This window comes from Rhinopithecus roxellana, chromosome 14, assembly GCF_007565055.1.
Source record: "Rhinopithecus roxellana isolate Shanxi Qingling chromosome 14, ASM756505v1, whole genome shotgun sequence".
Lineage (NCBI taxonomy): Eukaryota > Metazoa > Chordata > Mammalia > Primates > Cercopithecidae > Rhinopithecus > Rhinopithecus roxellana.
The window spans coordinates 91,143,488-91,167,768 of NC_044562.1; the positions used below are offsets into that span (position 1 = coordinate 91,143,488).

Below are 24,281 nucleotides of genomic sequence, written 5' to 3' on the forward strand. Positions count from 1 at the left end.
GTTGTAGATCTGGGAAATTTTCAGCCTCTATAAGTGCATGAGCCAATTCTGTATAATAAATCTGTCTCTCAATCCCTCTCTCTCGGTTCTGTTTCCCCAAAGAACCCTGACTAATACATGGATATAATAATTTTACACTTGAACATCACAAAATCTCTTGATGTTGAAAGGGAGATCTTGATTTCCACGTTTTCATAATAAGCACTTTGAGAGACCATGAATCTTCATCTATAGATCTTTTTGGATCACGTGGTCTAGTGTATAGACTTGAACCCGAGACCCAGTTTCTAATCCCATTTCTGTTACCAGGTGGCTATGTGATTAGGGACAAATTACTTCCCCTCTCTGTGCTCCATTTTCTCATCCCTATGAGAAGGATCACAGTAGATTATCCCCAGTGGTTTTTTGCACTTCTAAAATCCTAGGGATTTAAATTTTTTAAGTAAGAATGAGATCATGTCCTTTGCAGGGACATGGATGGAGCTGGAAGCCATTATCCTCAGCAAACTAACACAGGAACTGAAAACCAAATGCTGCATGTTCTCACTTATAAGTGGGAGCTGAACAACGAGAACACATGGACACATGGAGAGGAACAACACACACTGGGGTCTGTTGGTGGGGCAGGGGAGGGAGAGCATCAGGAGAAATAGCTAATGCATGTGGACCTTAATAGCTAGGTGATGGGTTGACAGGTGCAGCAAACTACCATGGCACACAACACTACCTCTTCTTACCTTCTCCATTTCTCTAAGATATAGGAGGTAGGTCTACTTTGCCAAATCGAAACATTGGCAATGATCTGTCAAGTATAAGCTCGAGGATACCTTTTCTGAGAATCTAGGTTCCCAGAGGGGAAATATTTTTTTCTCCTGAGCATTCTGCTTTATCTATTCACAGACAGATTTTCAGCTAATAGCTCTTCTTTTTTACCCAGGAGACCTGAGCAGAATATTTTCAGAACATAGACACAGACATACTTTCTTGGGCACAGACTTAAATACACAAATAAGCACACGGACACATAGACGGAGAGACACCTACACCAAGCTGCTCACCCAGAGACCCCTCAGAATCCAAGAGATTAAACTTGTGCATGCTATTAGCATGGCTTTTAAAGGGAAGAGCTTGTTGCAGTCCCTGGGCTCAGTTTTGGGTAAGCACAGGTTGTACTGGGACTAACTGAGCCTGCATTTAACTGATAATACTTCTAATTAGACACACGTGCTCTTTTCTGAGTGCCCTAGTATCTCACTGAGTATAATTGGTGGTTAACTACAGCCAGAAACAAAGCAGACCCTGTAAACGCCCTTTAAAAGTGCTCGTCTTTGAGGTTTGTTTATGATCCTAAAAGAATCTGTATTGAGGATTAGAATTCACAGACGTGAAGAACTGAATACTAATAAGCACTCATTTTCTTTAAGCCTGTTATTGACTTTGGCATATCTTTCCATATTCTGCAGTGCTATAAATTCTTCAAACCAACACAGAACATCGTCATCACCCTCTCTGCATAGCTGGTAAGAGCAGTGAGAGTGATACACAGCTTGTCTGTGCCCCCAGGAATTCAGAGTTGAAATTTATGCTGCATATGTTCAATATGCCAAGCAAGGATATGGGATTTCCTTGCCGTCTAGTAAAACTTTCAAGGGGGAAAGTAAATATTAAGCACTTTAAAGAGATTAGTTAGGAAGCAAACCAGATTCTAGTTACTTATTCATTCATTCCACAATTAGCTTACTTGCTGCACCTGTCTGTGGCAGGCCCAGTTCTAGGCACTGAAGATACAAGCTATCTCTGGGAAGAAGCAGACAAGGATCCCTGTCCTCAGAGGGTTTACACTGTAGTAGGTGGAACATAAAGTTTTGGAGTTGCACAGTCTATATGATATTTAAAGATATGAGACTATATATGATCACCAAGGAAGTGAATGCAGATAGGAAAGAGAGTTCTAGGAGCTGAGAAGCACTCTGTGCAGAAGCGGGGATGAGGAAGAGGCTAAAAAGGAACAGTTAGTGAGGATGGAGGGAGTCCAGGAAAGCAAGGTGCTCTGCAAACAAAATTAAGTGTTTCAAAGAGGAGAGAATACACATGTGTCCACGCTGACAGGTCAAATATAAACTGGGTTGAGAGTTAATGATTGAATTTCATAATTTGGAGGTCACTGTTGATCCTGACAAGAGTAATTTTGGTGGAGGGCTGTGAAGAAGAGACTTGACTAAAGTATGTTCAAGAAAGATTGAGAAGAGAAAAATAAATTACAGAAAAAGAATATTAATTATCTAATGTTTTTGCTCATTTGTTTTACAATACAAAATTGTGACTATAGTTGAAAGCTACAGCCTGTTATATAAAAAATATTAGACTTCAACAGTATCTCCAGGTTTTATTTTTTTAACCTGCAATTTTAGACAGAGGTTGTGTTAGTTATGATGCTATTAATAATTTTGCTGCTGTAACAAAGGCCAAATTGGCAGTCAACAAGATGGAAATTTATTTCTGTCTTACTTAGTGACTACTTGAGTGAAAGGATTGAAGGAGACTAGTGACGTTGGGGGTTTGGATCCTTTTTGCTCTGCCATGCTCAACACATGGCTTCCATCTTGTGATCTAAGATGGCTGCTCTAACTTCCACTATGACTTCCACATTCTCACAAGCAGGGACTGGGCAGAGGGAAGAGCAAATTCCTGTCCTTTAAGGACATGACCTGAAAGTTGCATATAATGTTTTCCCACTTCCTACTGGCCAGAACCTACTCACACATATCTGCAAGGGTGACTGAGAAATGTAGTCTTTGACTGAATAGTTATGTGTCCAGCTAAGTCTTCCTATTACTAAAGAAGAAAAAGAGAGGAGACAATGGAGAAGCAGTTCACAATTTCTGTCACAAAGTTTCATTGAGAACAACTAAACTGTGACTATGAAATAAAAATGTTATACATTTTTATAATTATGCTTTACTCCAAGGATAATTACATTAAACAAATAATGAATAATCTACAGTGAGGTTTTTAAATTGAACTTCAGTTTTCCCCATTAGGAATTAGCTTTCGGGCCATACTGGTTGTTTTCTGTGTTACTATGGTCATTTCCTTGTGTCTAGCTTATATCTTGTATCTAACAATTGAGTAAAATTCTTATTGCCTGCAAATGCATCTGTTTACAATATAGCCTACAAAATGCCGATGCTGTTACTTTTTAAACAAGACACAACTTCTCTTGATTTTTCTGACTCATTTTGAGAGCTTTCTGTTGTTTATTCACTGTTTTGTGCTGTGGTTTCTCCCCAAAGAACACTTTCTAACTCATTCTGTTAGGCCAGTGTTACCCTACACCAAAAGCAGACAAAAATATCACAAGAAAAGAAAACTACAAGTCAATATCCCCTGTGAATATAGGTGCAAAAATCTTCAGTAAAATACTAAACTAAATCCAGCAGCATATAAGAAGGATTATACACATTAAGAAGGATTATACAGGACCAAATGAGATTTATCCCAGGAATGCAAGGTTGGTTCAATGTACGAAAGTCAGTCAATGTAATGCACCATATTAATAAAATAAAAGATCATCTCAATAGGTGCAGAAAAAAATATTTGATAGAATTTAACATTTTTCATTATTAAAAACCCTCAACAAACTAGGAATAGAATGGAACTTTCTGAATATGATGAAGGTCATATATAAAAAATTTATAGCTAATAATTGTGAAAGTATAAAAGCTTTTCCTCTAAAAATAGGAACAATACAAGGATATGTCTTTTTGCCATTTCTAATCAACATGGTACTGAAGGTTTTAGCCAGGGCAAGAAAAAGAAATAAAGGCATCCAGATTAGAAAGGAAGAAATAAAACTTTCTATTTGCAGAGGACATGATAGTATATACAGAGAACCCAAAAGAATCCACACACATTGGGGGGGCCAAGGCAGGGTGGATCATGAGGTCAGGAGTTCAAGACCAGCCTAGCTGACATGGTGAAAACCCGTCTCTACTAAAAAAATACAAAAATTAGCTGGATGTGGTGGCAGATGCCTGTAATCCCAGCTACTCGGGAGGCTGAGGTTGCAGGAAGCAAAGATTGTGCCATTGCTCTCCAGCCTGGGAGACAAGAGCAAGACTCTGTCTTAAAAAAAAAAAATCCACACACAAAACTGTTAGCACTAAGAGATGAGTTTTGCAAGGTTGCAGGATACAAGAACAATATACAAAAATCAGTTGTGTCTACTCAAAGCTTGGCGAAGGTTGGTAGTTTGACTTTCTGATGGGAGTTTAAATGAAGAAGAGTCTGCCCACAGTGCAGAGCTACACATGCCAGAACGTTTCCTGCATAGCATTATGAAACCATCTCCTGCTTGTAACACCTTGGTCTTTTCTGTTTCATTTCATGCTTGTAATGGAGTAGCCTAGGGGCATTTAAATACCAGACCCTGGAGGAGAAGTGCTTTTCTTTGACAGTGCTTCATTCATCTGTAGTAAAATGAGAAAAACATTTTAATGTAGTGATGAAAGTGGATGTGGTGCCCTTTTAATTCAATGTAAAGAACAATCATTCTTTTGAGAATAGATTCATCCTACTTTTTGATATTAAACATGTTCCTTCTTTCTATAAATTTATCATGGTAGTTTATATTAAGATCTCTGTTATTTTTAAAAATTTACTTATTTTAATGCCATTACTTGGTAAAGTGAAAAGCTAACAAAGCTTTCTACTGATGGATTTATTTATTTTTGAAAGTTTACTTTGTGAAATTCAAGAGTCTAGGAAGTACAAGTAGAAGCTATGTTAGCTGTGTTTACTACACCTTTAGGGCTCTGCAGAGTCACCTTACCTATATCTTTACTACTTCCTAGTCTTATCTTCCTTTTTCTCGTTTTCTTTTCAGCTTGTGTCCTTAACTCTTTTATTTGTTATGAACTAGAAAAATGTTGTGGTGGGGAAGAACTAGAAAATAGTTTGCATGATTTGGATTGCTTTACTTGGAGCCCTGATATCATTCCTCAAAAATCGAGAGGTTGTAATGTGAAGAGCATGAACCATAAATACTTTTAGTTGTCAAAATAGAAAGAATTGGGTTATAGCTGCTGAGCATTTGGTTGAGCAACAATAAAGAATTCATAAAATGGAGCAGTTATTAACCTTGGAACAGTCTACCCAGATCCAGCTTGGAGTTTCCATCCCCATAGAATGCTGGCCATGTCAACGCACATCTGCCCAAGTTTTGAGGCTGGACCTGGTAATCTTTGTGTAGTCATTCCAGCTATCTGATTACAAAACATTTTGATGACCTACCCACAAGTCTCCTGTGATTTTTACATCACTGTGTGTGTGCTCTTAAATGTTCCAAGTTATCAAGTAAGGTCTATAAATCAGTACTGACCCATAGGCCTGAAAAATGTGCTTCAACCAACAAAAATGTGACAAGAAAGAACAATGCTCATAGTTTAAACAACTTCATTTAAAAAATTATTTTATTTTATTTTACCATTCCTTCTATGTGCCACTTTAAAATATTATTCCTGGCCGGGAGTGGGGGCTCACGCCTGTAATCCCAGCACTTTGGGAGGCTGAGGTGGGGAGATCACAAGGTCAGGAGATTGAGACCATCCTGGCTAACATGGTGAAACCCCATCTCTACTAAAAATACAAAAAATTAGCTGGGTGTGGTGGTGGGCACCTGTAGTCCCAGCTACTCTGGAGGCTGAGGCATGAGAATTGCTTGAACCTGGGAGGCAGAGGTTGCAGAGAGCTGAGATTGCACCACTGCACTCCAGCCTGGGAGACAGTGTGAGACACTGTCTCAAAAAAAAAAAAAATATATATATATATATATATACTCCTAATAAACTGTATTTTTTAGAGCAGTTTTATGTTCACAGAAAAATGGAGTGGGAAGTACAGAGAGTTTCCGTATTCCCCTTGTTCCTATGCATACAATCTCCTACCCACAATCCACATCCCCCACCAGAGGGGTACATTTGTTACCATTGATGAACCTACATTGATATATCATTAACTCCCAAAGTTCATAGTTTATATTAAGGTAATTCACTTTTGGTGTTATATATTCTATGAGTTTGGACAAGTGTTTATTTTCAATGCTCTGTTGACTTCACTTACTTCATGATTATCTTGTTCATAATGATAAAAGCTGGTAAACATTCACCAGGCAAGCCAGTAAAAGTTTTATAGAGTCTGAAGTGTTCTTTTATTCTCTTGTTCACAAATCATCCTTTGCCCGATTAACTCTGTTAAGTTTAAGTTGTCAAAGTTCTTCTTTTAACAGGAGCAAAGATAATCTAACAAATCAAAGATGGTCTTCTCAATAAATAGTGCTGGAAAGACTGGACATCCACATGCAAAAAACAAGAACCAAACACCAAAAACTGAAGCCAGACACAGGTCTCCCCCATCACAAAAATTAACTTCAAATGGATAATAGACCTAAATGCAAAACACAAACTATAAAACTCTTAGAAGATAACACTGGAGAAAATTTAGACGACCTTGGGTATGACTATGGCTTTTTAAGATACAACACCAAAGGCACAATCTATGAAAGAAATAATTGAAAAGCTGAACTTCATTAAAATTCAAAACTTATCTGTGGAAAAAAAAATGTTACGAGCATGAGAAGACAAGCCACAGACTGGGAGAAATATTGACAAAAGACACATGTGATAAAGGACTGTTATCCAAAAGAGCTCTTAAAATGTGACAATGAGAAAATAAACAACCCAATTAAAATTGTATGAAATACTTGAACAGTATCTCACAAAAGACCGTACATGGATGGTAAGTAAGCATGTGAAAAGATATTTAACATTATCTGTTGTTAGGAAGCAGCAAATTAAAACAACAATGAGGTACCGTGACATCCCTACTAGAATGGCCAAAATCCAAAACATTGCTAACACCAAATGCTGTGAGAATGTAGAACACCAGGAATTCTCATTCATTGCTGGTAGGAATGCAAAATGCGTACAGCCACTTTGGAAGACATTTTGGAGGTTTCTTACAAAACTACACACACTTTCACCATATGATCCAGCAATCATGCTCCTTAGTATTTACCAAATGAATTGAAAACTTACGTTCACACAAAAACATGCACATGAATGTTTATAGCAGCTTACTTCATAATTGCCAAAACTCGGAAGCAACCAGATTTTCTTTACATGAATGGATAAATAAACTATAGTACATTCAGACAATGAGATGTTTTTATTTTTTTGCTCTTATTGGGAAACAGACAGTAGAATATTATTCAGTGCTAACAATAAATGAGCTATCAAGCTATGAAAAGACATGGTGGAAAAGTTAATGCATATGACTAAATGGAAGAAGACAATCTGAAAAGTCTACCTACTGTGTGCTTCCAACTATGTGACATCCTGGAAAAGGCAAAATTATAGAGACAGTAAAAAGATGAGTAGTCTCCAGGGGTTGGAGGAGGGAGAGATGGATAGGGAGAGCATAGATACTTTTTAGGGCGGTTAAACTATTCTGCATAAAACTGCAGTGGTAGAGATATGTCATTATACACTTGTCCCAACCCATCGAATGTAAACCAAGTGAACCCTAATGTAAACCATGAACTCTGAGTGATAATGATGTGTCAAATAAAGGTGCATTGATTGTAACAAATGTACCACTTTGGTGGGGAATCTTGATAGTAGGGTAGGTTGTGTATGTGTGGGGACAGGGGTATTTGGCCACTGTCTGTACTTTTCACTCAATATTACTGTGAACCTAAAACTGCTCTAAAAATAAAACTTATTATTAATAAAAAACCAAATATACAGAAACATTTAGGAAAGTAAGAAGATCTTAATGGCTATTCACACTTTCTTGTGCAAAAGTTTGGATGGGTCATTTTTTCTTTACCTAGAGGGAAAATAGCTTTGATTACAGGTAGAAAAAAGAGGAATATGGTAATTTTAGTGTTTCAGGGAATGTAATAGCACTAAACTTGGGGAGGTAGAAACTAGTAGGTGGTGGATAGTAAAGAAGGTAAAACGGTACCAATAATTTTTGCCAGTTTAAAAATGATATCCAAGTGTACTGGTTAATTTTACGTGTCTACTTGATTGGGTTAAGGGATGGCCAGATAGCTGGTAAACCATTATTTCTAGGTGTCTCTGTAGGATGTTTCTAGAAGAGATTAGCATTTGGATTGGTAGACTGAATAGGAAAGGTCACCCTCACCAGTGCAGGTAGGTGTCATTCAATCCATTGAGGGCAGGAGGAGAACAAGGAAAGGCAAATTTGCTCTCTCTGAGCTGGGGCATCTATGTTCTTCTGCCCTTAGACATCAGTGCTCCTGGTTCTTCAGCCTTTGTGTACTTAGACTGGGACTTATACCATTGGTTCCCCTGGCCCTCAGGCCTCCAGGTTTGAGCTGGAAATATACCTTCAGCTCTCCTGGTTTTCCAGCTTGCAGATGGCATACTGAGATTTTGCAGCCTTCATAATTGTGTGAGCCAATTCCTATTATAAATCTCCTTTTGTATATCTACGTATATCCTATTGGTTTTGTTTCTCCAGGGAACCCTAACTGACACACCCACGGTTGGTCCTATGTTGTATGAAAGCAGCACTGTGCTGATATATGTAACTGTGTGTATAGATATGTTTTTAATAACATTATTATTCACATGGGTAATTTTGTGTCTTCCTTTCTAAAGTTTTCACCTCATACTTCCTTTTCTTGTATTGTATGAACCAGAACTTCTACAGTAATGTTGAATAACAGAGAATCATAGTTGGATTCCTAGCCTTGTACTGATTTTAAGGTGAACATGCCCAGAGTTTTAATGTTAAATATAATGCTTACTTTTGATTTCTGTTAATAATCCAGGATTAGAACAACACACCCATAACAATAAAGTATACTAAGAACTTTTATTAGAAATGGCTATTGAATTTCATCAAATGTTTATTAATTAGTCAAAATTAATTTATTTCTATTTATTATAACTTTTGCATAAATTTCATAACTTTTTATATGTACATATAATTACACACATGCATAGTTTTCACAGATGCATAAATGTGTGATGTATGTACTTTTTACATCTTTACCCCACCTTCTCCCATATCCCTGATTAACAGCCTTAAATGTATCCTTCTGTACCTTTCTGATAATAATGTATTTCTTTATATATATGTATATTGTATGCACATTTTTGCATTTTGCTTTTCTCCTTTAACAATATTTCATAGAGGCCGGGCGCGGTGGCTCGAGCCTGTAATCCCAGCACTTTGGGAGGCCGAGACGGGCGGATCACGAGGTCAGGAGATCGAGACCATCCTGGCTAATACGGTGAAACCCCGTCTCTACTAAAAAATACAAAAAAAACTAGCCGGGCGACGAGGCGGGCGCCTGTAGTCCCAGCTACTCGGGAGGCTGAGACAGGAGAATGGCGTGAACCCGGGAGGCGGAGTTTGCGATGAGCTGAGAGCCGGCCACTGCACTCCAGCCTGGGCGGCAGAGCAAGACTCCGTCTCAAAAAACAAAAAAAAAACAAAAAAAAAAAAACACAAAAAAACCCACAATATTTCATGGAAATACCTCCAAGTTAAACAGATGTTACATTTTAGTCCCACCCTGCTATTTATTAACTGCATGTCCTTGGGTAGGTTAAGTAACTTCTAGCACAAGTTTCTCTACTTAAACACGAGGACAACTATTCCTTTCTCCCAGGACAACTGTGAGAACCAAATTATATCATATATATAAAGCACTAAACATGGAACCTGGCGAATCGTAGGCTCTAAGCAAGTGTTACCCAATCTCATGTTCAGTACAGGGAGGGTAAACCTTTGTCCTTTCCCCTTTGGCAGTTATGGCCTCCGGGCTGAAGATTTGTAACTCTGTAAATGCCTGAGCACCTGTGGAGGGTCTGGGAGGATCCCCTGGGTGTTGGTTTGGTTCAGAGCAACAGTTTTGGAGCCCCATGACCTGGTTTTTAAACCATGCGTCATCACTTCCTAGCATGGACAACTTCCTAAACCTCTCTGTGCTTCCGCTTCCTCATCTGTAAAATGGGAGTAAGAGTACCTGTCTGTTACTTCTATTGTGGGTGTAATGAAATGATGCATGTGACACACTTGGTGCAGTGCCTGATACACTGAAAGCCCTCAGTGAGTATACGTGAGTGAAGTGACAGGGCACAAGTTCTGAAATCAATTGACTGAGTGCCACCATTTGCTGGGTGTTGGACTTTGAGCAAGTTATTATTGCCATCAAAAGTAATTGCAAAAACCGCAACTACTTTTGCACCAACATCCCACAAACTGACTAGATCCCAGTCTTCATGGGTGAAATGGGGTTAATCTCCACTTTCAAGCACTCCTTTGAGAGTGAATGAGGGTGGTGCTCAGAGCAGGCTGCTTCCCTGCCAGGGTTATAGTCCAGCCAATGGACTGAATGTGCTTGGCTGTCCCAGGACTGTACCCAGCCTTCATAATTCTCTCAATTCCAAACATGGGCCTGCCAACAAATGTTCAGAACCCAAGTTCGCTGTGAATTGGAACATGCCTGCATCTTGTCTGTCCATTCTCTTCAGGTGCTGGGGTCGGTCATGCTTTGCTGTCAACAGCCATTGCCACCTCATTTTGTTTCTTTCCTGTAAAGGGGAATGCATATTTTATTTAAAAGTTACTCATCTTGCTCCCTGGGGCGTGGATCTATTGCTAGTTCAGTAGGCTTTGTAGGATGACTGTGATGTGTGTTTACAGTTAGGAAGTGGGAATGGGACCAAGATGAGATGATGTATATCAATTCCAGCTGACTTTCTTGCCCTCTCCAGGATATTGCAATCCTCCAAGGACATCGGTTTCCTTTTCAAATCTCTGCATGGAAACTCTCTCACTTCCTTCCTTCTAAAGCAAAGCTACACACACACATGCACGTTAAAAAATAAAAATGCAGCTTTCCAGGCAGGCGCCTCCTTCAATGCAAACACAAAATTCTCTCAAGAGAACAATTCATGGGGCAGACATCATCACATCAGACAATTTGTCCATCTCTTCTTGCTGAGACTTACTTGCTACTGTTGGCAATACAGTAATTTACTACGTTTACTACGTTTGCTCTAAGCCTGTGCATAAAACTGTTAAAAAAAAGAATTTAAAAAAACCTTGTCCCTTACAGTGCATTGCACGCATGCCTATGGGACCAGTTCATGATTTATTTTTATTTTTTCAGAAAAGAAGCAAAAGCATTTGTACAGCTGTGGGTTTGGGGAATTAAGTATGATTCAGCAGCACCCTCTGCTGGCATGTTTGGGAACTGTAGAAAGCTCTGAGGCGAAGGAATCGGGATTTCAGAGCAGGAAACCCTTAGAAATAATTGGTTTCTTTTCTTTGTAATCCATAATAATATGAGATATCTCACTCCTACCTTATTCAAGGATGTTTAGTTTCATGGAACATTTCTCCATATTTCAATAAATTGTAATCATCCCATTACTTTTTAAAAACAATTTTGGCAACCCAAGTGAACAAATAAACAACTGCATTTCTGAGCATGGTCTCCGGAGTCATTGGAATATTCCATCCGGGGCATTTAGGTGGCACAATTCCAGGAAGTGGTGCCCAGTTCTACTCTTTTATTGAAGAAGATTCTGTCATTTATCGACTGGAGTGAGTATCGATTAACAGAACTGGTTCTGCGTTCAACCACAGGCAGTTTTTCCAGGCTATGGATACTAAGCATTTGTAGTACGTGTGAAAGGAATTAAGTTGGCTAACTTCAAGGAGGTCAAATGCTCTGTTTTCTCTATCAGATATTCTGAGTAATTAAGTGTTATCTTATGTCCCTTACATAAATGACCGGGCTTCCCATACCTGGAACCTAACCAATTTTGTAATTTGTACTAAGGTGATATTGTTTTCTTCCTTTGGTGTCTGAAAAGGCACATCGGGGTCATTATCAATTTCTTTAGGAAAACTGATAATGTTTTTCTATAATGGGCCGAAGTGTTGCTGATTGATGGAATCCCCAGAGCAGAACACTGATTTTTCAAAATTAGTAAACATTAAAAACACTTATGCAGTTGGGACAATTGGAGAGCACGTGCATATAATGGAAAACTAGGGAGTCAAATAAATGGATTTCAGCCTCTGCCACTCGCTACTTTTTAAGCCTTAGATTTCTTATCTGTAAAATGGAACTGCTATGAGGATTAAATGACATGATGTATGTTAAATTCTTAGTACAGTGTATAGAAGCTTACTTAATAAACATCAGTTCTCCCCCTCTGTGTAATGCAGGAAAAGAGAGAAAAGTTGAAACAGAGAGTTTACAGTTGACAAAGCTCGAGTTGTGGAATTTGAATTACAAAGCTTGAGCTGTGGAATTCGAATTAACTCAGCAGTCCCCAATCTTTTTGGCACCAGGGACCAGTTTTCATGGAAGACAAATTTTCCACGAATGTAAGAGGTTGGGGGAGGGATAGTTTTAGGAAGAAACTGTTCTGCCTCAGATCATCAAGCACTGGATTCTCCTAAGGAGCGCACAACCTAGATTCCTTGCATGTGCAGTTCCCAATAGGGTTGCTGCTCTTATGAGAATCTAATGCTGCTGATGATCTGACAGCAGGCAGAGTGCAAGGCTGCTCACCTCCTGCTGTGTGCCCGGTTCCTAATAGGTCTCAGAATGGTACCTGGAGTTGGGGTCCCCTGAATTAACCGATGCTGTACCTTTTAAAAATGTAGTGGTTATAAGCCTGGGCTCTGGAATTCTCCTCCTGTGTTTAAATTCTAGATCTGCCATTTAGCAAGCTGTGTGAGGGCCTTATGCCACTTAAACCCTCTTTAGCATCTCAGGTTCCCCAGCTGCAAAGCAGGGATGATAGGAACATCTACTTTATCAGGTTGTGTGAGGATTAAATGACCCAGCACATGCAAAGTGTTTAGACAAGAGTCTGACATAGAGTAAGTTCTCAGTAAACATTTGGTGTCATTAGTATTAAAAGGTTTTGAAATACATGAAAAGGGTCTGGAAAATATTGATGATTAAACCCATATATTTTGTTATGAATATGTTCTTTTAAGTCACATACTTATTATTTTACCTGTGTATGGTGTCAACCAACACTGTCCAATTGAATTACAATGTGAGGCACACATGTAATTAAAATTTTTGTAGTAGCCACATTAAATAAAAGTAAAAATCACTAGTAACAAGACACATTGACATCATGAGCCCTTTGCTAGAATGCACTGAGAAGGGCACTTCTGTCTGTGATTTCTGTTGCCAAAAACACACACACTCATTCCAATCATGAGAAAACACTACACAAACCTAAACTGAGGGACATGTTACAAGATAACAGATCAGTGCTCTTCAAAAGGGTCAAGGTCGTGAATGCAAGGAAAGACTGAGGAACAATCATAGATTGGAAAAAACTAAGGGGACATGACAACTACATAAAACGTGGTATCTTGTGTTGGATCCTGGGGAAAAAAGGACATCAGTGGAAAAATTGGTGAAATTTGAGTACACTTTGTAGTTTATACTAATGTATCAATGTTAATTTATTGGTTTTGGTCATTGTACTGCAGTTATGTAAGATATTAACTTAAGGGGAAGCTAGGTGAAGACTATATGGGAACTTATACAATTTTGCATTTTTTCTTTAAGTTGAAAATTGGTTCAAAATAAAATAATTTGAAAGGTAAAATGAAATGTGAATTTAATTTTAATATTTAATGCAATATATCTAAAAATTGTTTTAATATAAAATCAGCATAAATTATTAATAAGAGATTTAAAATTTTTGTACTGTCTTCAAAAATCTGGTGCATATTTTACATTGTGCATCTCAGTTTGAACTAGCCACTTGCAAGTACCCAGAAGCCACGTGTGTCCCAGGGGCAGATGCAGTGGTGAGGATCTCATCCAGGGACCCAGTGACTCTTTGACAGCATTTTTCTGGGTTGACTCCTTTCCTGGCTCTGGTTCTGGTCCTCCCCCCACAAAGCCTTAGTGTGCCCAGAGGGGATTATCCTCTTGGAGGGGGTGCTTAGATTAACTAAATTCCAGTAACACTGGTGACTGGTCTATGAAAAAAATGGCTTAATTTATTAAGAGCATGGTGTTTTCTATGAAATAAAATGCTCACAGACCCAACAGTTTCTAAAATGTGAAATGGATAACACCTGTTTTGGAGGTCGAAGAAAAATGACTTCAGGTGTTACTGGGATGGGCATTAAATAACATTCACTTACCAAGTGAAAATATTTTTTTCTCATTTAGATTCTCTTTTTTTCCTTTTGATTATATTAAAGACCAAGACTCATTTAATGCCTCCCTAACACACTAGGATATATCTATATATATATATCTATATATAGATATATATCTGTCTCTTCTCTGTCTGTAATTAGGATCTGGATAGAATTTAAGGTATTGTTTGTTTCTAATTTTTTGTTGTCATCACCTTTTATTCATGGCAAATAATATTGGCTTTCCATTCAATTACTGATATGAAAGTTTTAAAATTTATTTAAAATAAAATATAAATATAAGGACACATTTATTAAAAATATAATTATTAAGATAATCATAGTCCAAGTGGCACTGGAAAATAGGAAAAACAAATAACACCAAAAAACAAAGAAAGTAAAATCATTCAGGGACTATGACAGTGTTTGCAACTTGGGGAGATCAATTCTCAGTTTCAGAAATGTCCCCTTACAGAAGCCTCTAAGAAAACAAGCCTGGGTGTTCTCAATACACCTATTCTCCCTCGTTAAATCTTTCCCTAGTAAGACTGCATTTCTTCTCACAGTCCTTCCTTCTCCTTCCTTTGTCTCTCTTCTCCTTTTACTTTATTTTTGTCCCTCTTGTCCTTTCTCTGCTTCCTTTCACTATTTCCTCTTTCACCTCCCTACCTCTGGCCAACATTCGGCTCTCCTCACTCACCAATCACTGCTGGCCTCTAACTTTGGGCATTCTGCGTCTGACCAATCAGAGTGCAGCATCTGACACCTCCTGGGCTTGCGGCTGTTTTCACAGGACCCATGTACACACAGGACATTTGCCTGGATATTTTGGAATCCCTTCACGATTTCTTTAACAATTTTTGGGTCAAATTCTGGGCAATTGGAGGGTACTATTCTCTATTGAAGGAAACTTTCCCATGTCATTCTACCCTTGACTCTCTTGGACCAGATAGGTGGAGTTCCAGGTGCCTACGGTTCTCGCTATTTTATGCACTGATGAGGCAGTAAATGAAACTTCCAAAATCTGGCTTGAGTAATTTATGCCTTTGAAAGGCTGATATTATTGCATTAAATTCTGAGGGCATTTAGGAAAAACACTGCCACTGAAACTCTAAATAAATATATCCAACACAGCAATTTGGAAACGATTTGAGGGAAAGTAATTACTCGGTTTCCTTCTCTCCCACCATCGTTACGGATGGAGTTTGATAGGAAGGAAAGGTTTAGGGGAGTTTAGCTCACTAGGAGATAATATAAGCAAACTTTTTTGACCTCAAACCTGAAAATAATGGCAAGTTCTGCATTAAGCTTCATCACACCTCTTCTCCGTCCTCACATTTCATAATATTAGTTGTCTTCTTTCTATATTTAGCTTTTGGAGCACACAAAGTCACAAATAGTTTCAAGTTTTTACTAAATGTTACAAGTAGAGCAAGAAAAAGATTTTTTTTTTTTTTTAAAGGTAAACAACCTCTGCATCTTCAGAGCAAAACCCACTGAGAAAACTTGTGCCACAAAACCTCACTACCACCACAGCCCCAGCTCAGGGACCCTGACAGACAGCTCGAGCTGTTTACCAACTAACCACACAGGCCACCCTTTGATTCACACTTTGATTACAAGTCCATTGTTTGTTTGAATGGCGTAGACAACAGAGCTGAGGCATCTTTGCTGGATAAGAGGCGAGAAATTAGGTGTTATTTTTCTATTACAACAACAGCAGCAGCAGCAGCTAGTACTTATTGGAACATAAAACATTAGCTTTTATGTCATACTAGGTTTATGTTAGCACATTAGTTGAAATGCTTTACTATGTTAACTTATTTAACACAGTTCCCACAACAGACTAACAGGAGATAGGGACTGTCATGATCTTCATTTTACAGATGAGAACGTTGAACCCTGAGCGGTTCCCTCACTTGCCCACGAACCTGCAGCTCGAGGGACTGCAAAGCCTGATTCAAACCTGAAAGGCCTGTCTCTGCAGCCAGCTCTTCATCTCTGCACTGGACAGCCGGCCTTTCTGAAGGAAGCACAGCTGCTTCAACAGTTTGTAGCCAAGCAAGAGTCTGTGAAGGGAATCCAGTTTTTCTATTTTGAAATCAAGTTGGATTTCACTGGAAGAATTCCTGGGCACTGGGTCTAATAAAAATCACATGTAAGGATGCAGGAAAACTTCTCAGTTTATATAGTTGAAGGAAAAACTCCTTTGTATCCATAATGGTTAGGAACACAGTTCCTCAGTGAGTTAAGTAAAAATGAACATCTTTGGAACTTGAAACTAAAATGAGACAATATAAAACAAATGACTCCATTAACAGGGCTTTTATTACCCAGGACTTTTTATTGTTGAGTCTGAGATCTCTAGAACTTCAACAATTTTGGTTTTGATTTTTTTTTTTTTTTTTTTTTTTTGAGACTGAGTCTTGCTCTGTCACCCCGGCTGGAGTGCAGCGGCATGATCCTGGCCACCGAAACCTCCACCTCTTGGGTTCAAGCAGTTCTCCTGCCTCAGCCTCCCAAGTAGCTGGGACACAGGTGCCCGTCACCACGCCTGGCTAAGTTTTGTATTTTTAGTAGAGACGGGGTTTCACCATGTTGACCAGGTTGGTCTCCAACTCCTGACCTTGGGTGATCCGGCCGCCTCGGCCTCCCAAAGTTTTGGAATTGTGGGCGTGAGCCACTGCACCCGGCGTGATTTTCCTTCTTAAGTTTATTTTTTAGATTTACTCCCAAGCCTACTCGATGCTTTTATTCTAAGGCAGTGGGTTCCCAAGCACAAATTTCACAAAAGATTCCACTACCTTTTAGTAATTGCAATGGAAACAGGGAATATCTGGATAGTATTTATTCCTATGGAGAGAAAAATAATAAATATGATTGTCTGGGGCTCTTTCTTTGCTTTGCTCTCCACTACTTTTTAAACTTCCCCTGTTCCTATAGGGCAGTGACCAACAACAAACTGAATAGGCTAAACCTTAGTGGGCAGATCCTGCAAATTAAAGTGGTTGGGTTAGGTCAGGCTACGGCTTCAAAGAAACCCAGCTGTCCCTAGTAAGGATCTAGCAATAACTTTTGTTGGCATAGTAACACCTAGTAGTCAGGTAAGGAACTGACCTCTGTGATTCAGGGATCTTGTCTTACCTTATGTTGTAATTTGAGTTCTTATTCTTTTACAATCAGTTGAGTTTATTAGTGACTTTCCATACCTCTTTACCCAGTAAGTAGACCTTAATACAGTATCATTGTGCAAGATGAGATGACATATCGAGTTCTAAAATGCCAAGTCCTTGCTTATAAACGAAGCTTTGTCCCAATAGTTGGTAGAAGAGTCAGTGGTCCAACCATATGTCAGTTCCCCCATATGGCTGACAAATAAATGTGCTAATTATTTTGTTGTCCCAAAAGATGCATCTGATGGCATCTATTGATGGATGGGCAAAGAAAGTGGCCATGACTTCACCTTAGGTTGATATACACAAGTTGCAGCTTCAGGATGCTGACACAGTGAATTGCTTTGGTTTTCTTGGTCTGGCGGAGAAATTCAGCTTTTTCTTTCTCTTTGAGTAAGTCTTTATCTTGGGAACTTTGGGAGTGGGTGTATTAATTTGTTAGGCTGCCACAACAAAGTATTACAGACTGGGTGTCTTAAACGACAGAAAGTTCTCACAATGCTGGAGCCTAGAAGTTGAAGATCAAGGTGTTGTCAGGTTGGATTTTCTGAGGGTCAGGAGGGAAAGATTTGTTCTAGGCCTTTCTTCTTGGCTATACATGGTCGTCTTCTCTCTGTGTTCTTTACATGGTCTCTGTGTGTGTGTGTGTGTGTGTGTGTGTGTGTACTAATTTTTTCTTATAAGGACGCCAGTCATATTGGACTAGATCCCACCCATATGATCACATTTTACCTTCATTATCTCTTTAAAGGCCTTATCTCCAAATACAGTCACATTCTGAGGTACTGGGACTTGTAATTTCAGCATAGGAATTTTGAGGGGGACAGGATTCAGCCCATATCTTGGGTAACCTAATTTGTTCTAGGTTGGTAAAGAAGAGATGCTTAGCTTTAGAGCCAGCCTTCAAACTTAGGAGTTGAAAAAGTCTGTCTTTGGTACACATAGTCTTTCTTTGGTATGCATAGTCTTGTAGGTTTTTTTCTGGGTCCTTTCTTCACTGTGTTGTCACTATCTTTTTTTTTTTTTTTTTTTTTTTAGACAGGCTCTTGCTTTGTCACCTAGGCTGGGTGCAGTGGTGTAAGCATGGCTCTCAGGTTCAAGCAATCCTCCCACTTCAGCCTCCCACGTAGCCGGAACCACAGGAGCACCTCACCATACCCAGCTAATTTTTAGATTTTTGGTAAGGACAGAGTCTCCCTATGTTGCCCAGACTTGTCTCAAACTCCTGGGCTCTAGCAACCCTCCTGCCTCGGCCTCCCAAAGTGCTGGGATTACAGGAGTAAGCCACCGTGCCTGGTCATCACCATCTTGTTTGTCATTATCAGACTCTGAGCCTCACTGTTCTATCTCCCTTTATGGTGAATGCTATTCCTCAAGAAAGAATCCGTTATCAGTCATTTCTATAGTGCAGCAATTTGAAGTCAGGAAAATTTACACTCTATGTAAATGCAGTGTAATGAAAGGCTTTGTTTCCACTTAAAGGAAATTCACGTATTAGTGAGTAGATCAATAGGTGAGAAGGCCAGTGAGCTAAGACCTTTGTCTTGCCTCATCCCTGAAATAACAATAGATAGGCAGGCACTTACTATATTTATCTTTACAAAATTGGTCTATGACTCAGTTGGGCCACTCTCCCCCTCCAAGGAAACAGGCAGTAAACTCAAGTTCGGGTGACTGAGGAGAGTATAATCAATGATGATTAACCAAGGTGTGAGCAGGGCTAAAGAAAATCAACAGAAGGTGCAGAAGCATCCCAGGGCAAGCAACAGCAGGAAGCCATTCCCACCTCTAGATCTGAAGGTGGGGGAGAGAATGCTTACCAGAACCCAGGCAGAGCTGCAAGGGTCACCGTAGCTGTGCGAGAAGGCCCCTGAGAGGAGCTGTGGTTTTGCAGGGAGGTCGCCTTGGGAACAAACACTCCAGCCTCACTTTCCTCCTGCCCTCCTGTTTCCAGCCAGAACTCCAGCAGCTGAGAGCAAGCGGAAGCCAGAGGCTGGGGGAGTTGAGGTGCTCTGTAAGCCTCGGCATCCCACAGCACAGAGGAGGGTGAAAGAGGGTCCTTCTTACCCCAAGGTTTTCATTTCTTGTTGAATATGAGGCACCTGAGCATCGCACTATACCAGGCCTTTGAACAGTCAAACAATGAGTGCTCATTCCAGACTCCGTTTCCCCTCTATTTTGAAAGATGAAATGACTAAGAGAAAGCTTATGTTAGTCACTGGCGTGACTTAGTCTAAAACCTTCACTATATATCCTACCTCAGTAAGTTTTTGTACCGTGCCTTCTTTGAGCATTTATTTTATCCTCAGTGTCAACATAAAGAAAGCATCTTCCCATCTGTGCAGACCTCTGCTGTTTTTGTCTGCTCAACATTTCTTTCCTTCTTTTCTGGTAATAGCACCTAGATTTTCCTTTAGGGGCCACTATTCCCATCTCTTAGTTCATGTGGTTGGCTTAGAGCAGACCTCACTCCTGGGCTCCAGGGACAGGCCTAGCTGAACAGAGCTCTGCATCTCTTTTGCTACTATAATTATTTCAAAAACAGGCATGTGAACTGTGTCTGTCCAATGCATCACACCTAGGCCTTTAGCCAATGCTATACTGTTTTTTTTTTTTTTTTGAGACTGAGTCTCACTCTGTCACCCGGACTGGAGTGCAGTGACATAATCTTGGCTCACAGCAACCTGCGCCTCCCGGGTTCGAGTGATTCCCCTGCCTCAGCCTCCTGAGTACGTGGGATTACAAGTACCTGTTACCATGCCTGGCTAATTTTTGCAATTTTAGTAGAGACAGGGTTTTGCCATGTTTACCAAGCTGGTCTTGAACTCCTGACCTCATTTGATCTGCCTACCTTGGCCTACCAATGTGCTGGGATTACAGGCATGAGCCACCGTGCCCGGCATGCTATACTCTTTATTAGCTGTTGAGCTTGCAAAGCTGGGAGGAGAGAAGCATAGAGATTCTTGGAAGAACCTGCTTCAGAATGAAGTCAACACAAAAAACAGCAAAAAAGAGATACAAGGAAAGATAGATTTCTGGATCTAGCTGTACCTGAAGATAGATTTTCCTGAGTTTAAGTTTCATGAGTAAATAATTCATTTTCTTAAGCCAGTTGGGTTTTGATCACTTACAATGGAAATCTGTAACTAATATATTCTCTGTGATCTTAAAGTCAGTATTGCTTTATGTTGGGTTCTACACATCTTGTTTATCATTATGTAGCCTTGATTCAGTAGGTGCTTTTGTGTTGCATGATGAGAATTAGCATCATTGAAAATACATTCATTAGCAGAAAAATAAAATGCTTTCTAAGCTGTCAACTGGCATCTTTTAGGAGGGAATTGAAGCCATCTATCAATTGTAAAGAACATGACTTGTTGGCCAGGTTCAGTGGCTCATGCCTGAAATCCCAGTACTGTGGGAGGCCAAGGTGCACAAATTGCTTGAGCCCAGGAGTTCAAGACCAGCCTGGACAACATGGCCAAACCCTGTCTCTACCAAAAAAAAAAAAAAAAAAAAAAAAAAAAATTCACCGAGTGTGGTGGTATATGCCTGTAGTCCCAGCTACTTGGGAGACTGAGGTGGGAGGATTGCCTGAGCCCCAGGGGCAGAGGTTGCAGTGAGCCAAGATTGTGCCACTTTACTCCAGCCTGGTCAACAGAGTGAAATCTTGTGTCAAAAAAAAATTAGAAAAAAATCACTCGTTTGATAAAATAATGCAAAATGCAGACACAGGCCATCCCCATCCATAGGAACACACAACATTAATTTTTTAGTTTTTATATAATAGCAACAAAGCTACTAGAGCAATGACAAATATAGCACATTTAGAAGTTCCTATTGTTTCTTATACATCTTTATTTTAAATATATTTCAGGATCTCTTTACCTCAGTCTAGGAAGGATAGGTAGAATAGTTCCAATTACATTTTCTGTTTGTTTTTCTGTTATTCTCTTTCAGGTTATCAATATGTTTCTAAGGGTACTTCCAGGACAAATGTTCAAAGCTGGAATAGGTATGTACTCTGGCACATACTGTTCAGGCTTTGTCCATCTGACACGAAACACTTAACAAAAATAAAATTTAGCCGGGTGCAGTGGCTCATGCCTGTAATCTCAGCACTTTGGGAAGCTGAGGCTGGTGGATCGCTTGAGGTCAGGAGTTCGAGACCAGCCTGGTCAACATGGTGAAACCCTGTCTCTACTAAAAATACAAAAATTAGCCAGGCGTGGTGGTACACACCTGTAATCCCAACTACTTGGGAGGCTGAGGCATGAGAATCACTTGAACCTGGGAGGTGGAGGTTGCGGTGAGCCGAGATCATGCCACTGCACTCCAGCCTAGGGGATAGAGCAAGACTGTCTCCAAAAAAAAAAAAAAAAAAAAAAAAAAAAAAAAAAAAAAAAAAAAATTATTCAGTCATTTGGAAGGTACCTTCCACATGGCTGTGAGGGAGGTAAGACAACATATGGATGTCTGATGTTTACACAGATGGTCCCTGACTCAGGATGGTTTGACTTAGGATTTTTTGACTTTATGATGGTGCAAAACCCATACTCATTTAGTAGAAACTTCAAATTTTGAATTTTGATCTTTTCTGGAGCCAGCCACATGTGGTACGATACTCTTTCGTGATGCTTTGCAGAGGCTGCAGTTCTCAACTCCCAGTCAGCCACGCTGTCTCAAGGATAAGCAGCCGATTCTTGACACCTTTCTGAAAAACACTGTGCCTACTAAACCATCAACAAGTGTCAATGCCCCACTGCCTTCTACAGAGGCTCAGCAGAAGAGAGAGGAATTGATAACCTGTCCCTGTAGCATCCTTACCATCCAGCAATTAACTAGTTCAGTGCCTCAAATCTCCTTCAGGTCCCAGTGTGCTTGCAGCTGTGTATGTTAATGGTGCGTACCTATATACAAACATTCTGTTTTTCACTTTCAGTGCGGTATGCAACAAATTTAATGAGATAGTCAACACTTTATTATAAAACAGGCTTTGTGCTGGACAGCTTTGCTCAACTGTAGGCTTAATATAAGTGTTCTGAGCATGTTTAAGGTAGGCTAGGCTAAGCTACAATGCCTGGTTAGGTTAGGTGTATTAAATGTATTTTCAGCTTGGGATATTTTCAACTTACAATGGGTTTATTTGGGTGTAACCGCATTGTAAATCGGAAACGTCTGTAAAGATAATTTATACTATAGATATAGATGCATGTATGTATATGGGGTTGGAGTCCTAACTAGAACTTTAATGGGGACCCTGGCCTGCTTGGAAATGTTTGAAGAAGTGATGGATCAGGCATCCTGGGAGGGTGCTGCTTGGTCAGGAGATCAGGCGATGTGATTTAAGACTTCTGATATTTGTTACCAAATGGCTGTTTAGAAGGTTGCATCAATGTTCACTCCTGCTAGCTATGGATAAAAATGTCCATTACTTATCTCCTTACTAAAACGGAACATTAGATTTTATTTACTATCCTTGGAATATCATTGAATATCTTTTAAATGTCATTTAAATGTCTAATTTTTTCCAAAATTGGTAGGAAAAAATGAACCTTGTAGTTTCATGTATCTCATTCATTTTTGCTGACTAGTGAGCTTGAAATTTCTTTGTCTTAATGTATATTCTGGACTTCTGCCTTTCTGTTTTTGTGAATGGCTGACTTAGGCTTTTTATGCATGTGGGTGAATTGCCTATTTAGACTTTAATTTAAAAAATTTTTTCATCTTATTAATAATTTGTAAGAATTTTTAAGTATTGATCACATTGGTCTTTGGCCATCATATAAGTTGCAAATATTTTTTCTCCCTTCACCATTTTACTTTTAGTTTTAATTTTTTTGATGCAGGAAAATGTGAGAGTTTTTAGGAAGTAAGTATATCAAGGTTTTTCTTTCAAATTTCCTTTGTTTTTAGGTTTCAAAATACCTTTCTAAATATATAGATGAAGTATTTATCAATATATTTTCTTAAATATGCCTTTTTTGGGCACATGATTATGGCTTAAAAAAAAAGATGCTATCAATACAGGTAAGGAAAATGTTGAGAAATAGCGAGGAAGGAGTTCATCATTCCAAGCAGCTAGGGAATACTTTCTAATCTAAATTTTCTTCAAATTTATTTAGGATTTCAGTTTTTTACATCTTGATTCATGAATTTATTTTGCTGAATTATATGAGGTAGAGATCTAATTCCATTTTTCCCCAAAAGGTTAGCTAATTATTCCTAACACTTTGTTTAATGAGAAATACATATTTTTCCCACAGACTTGAAATTCTATGCATCTGTCATTTTACTGAATACTGAATATTATTAGGATTTGGTTTTGGATTTTGTGTTCAGTCTAATTCTTATGCCTATTCGTAGGCTCAACCACTCATCACTTCTTCTTCTAGCCCATTAATTGTCTTGGTGATTCTCAACTTCATTCTTCTGAAGAATTCCTGGATCATTTTGTCAGACTCCCAAATGTGATAAATACAACTGGAATTTTGGTTTTAAAAATATTATATTTATAAAATAATTTGGAGAGAATTAATATTTTTATAACATTGCATCTTCTCATTGAGAAGCATTGTATGCCTTTACATTTATTGAAATCTTCTGTTAATGTCCCTCTGAAAGTTTCATAGCTTTCTTGATATAAACTGTGCCTGTTTATTGTTATTTTCCCCCTTATAATTTTCTAACCATTCATTTTCCCCCTGACATATAAAAAGCTGTGGCTTTTCTTATATTTACTTTGTCCTTGGCTGCCTTACTAAACTTTCTTATTAACCCCCTTCCAGTTCATTCTCTTGGATTTTCTTGGTAATCAGTGACATCAGAGCAAACATCTGATAATTGTCTCTTCTCTTTTTAAAAAGGTATAAC

The 24,281-nt window shown here is 39.0% G+C and overlaps 1 long non-coding RNA gene across 1 annotated transcript in view; it reads left to right on the top strand.

Moving 5' to 3' along the window:
* Positions 1-16,227, top strand: part of LOC115893183 — a 33,389-nt gene extending 17,162 nt beyond the window's left edge. The window contains exon 3 of the long non-coding RNA XR_004053122.1: positions 16,122-16,227. This is a non-coding gene — a long non-coding RNA (uncharacterized LOC115893183). The remainder of the gene's footprint in view (positions 1-16,121) is intronic.
* Positions 16,228-24,281: the final 8,054 nt, after the last annotated feature.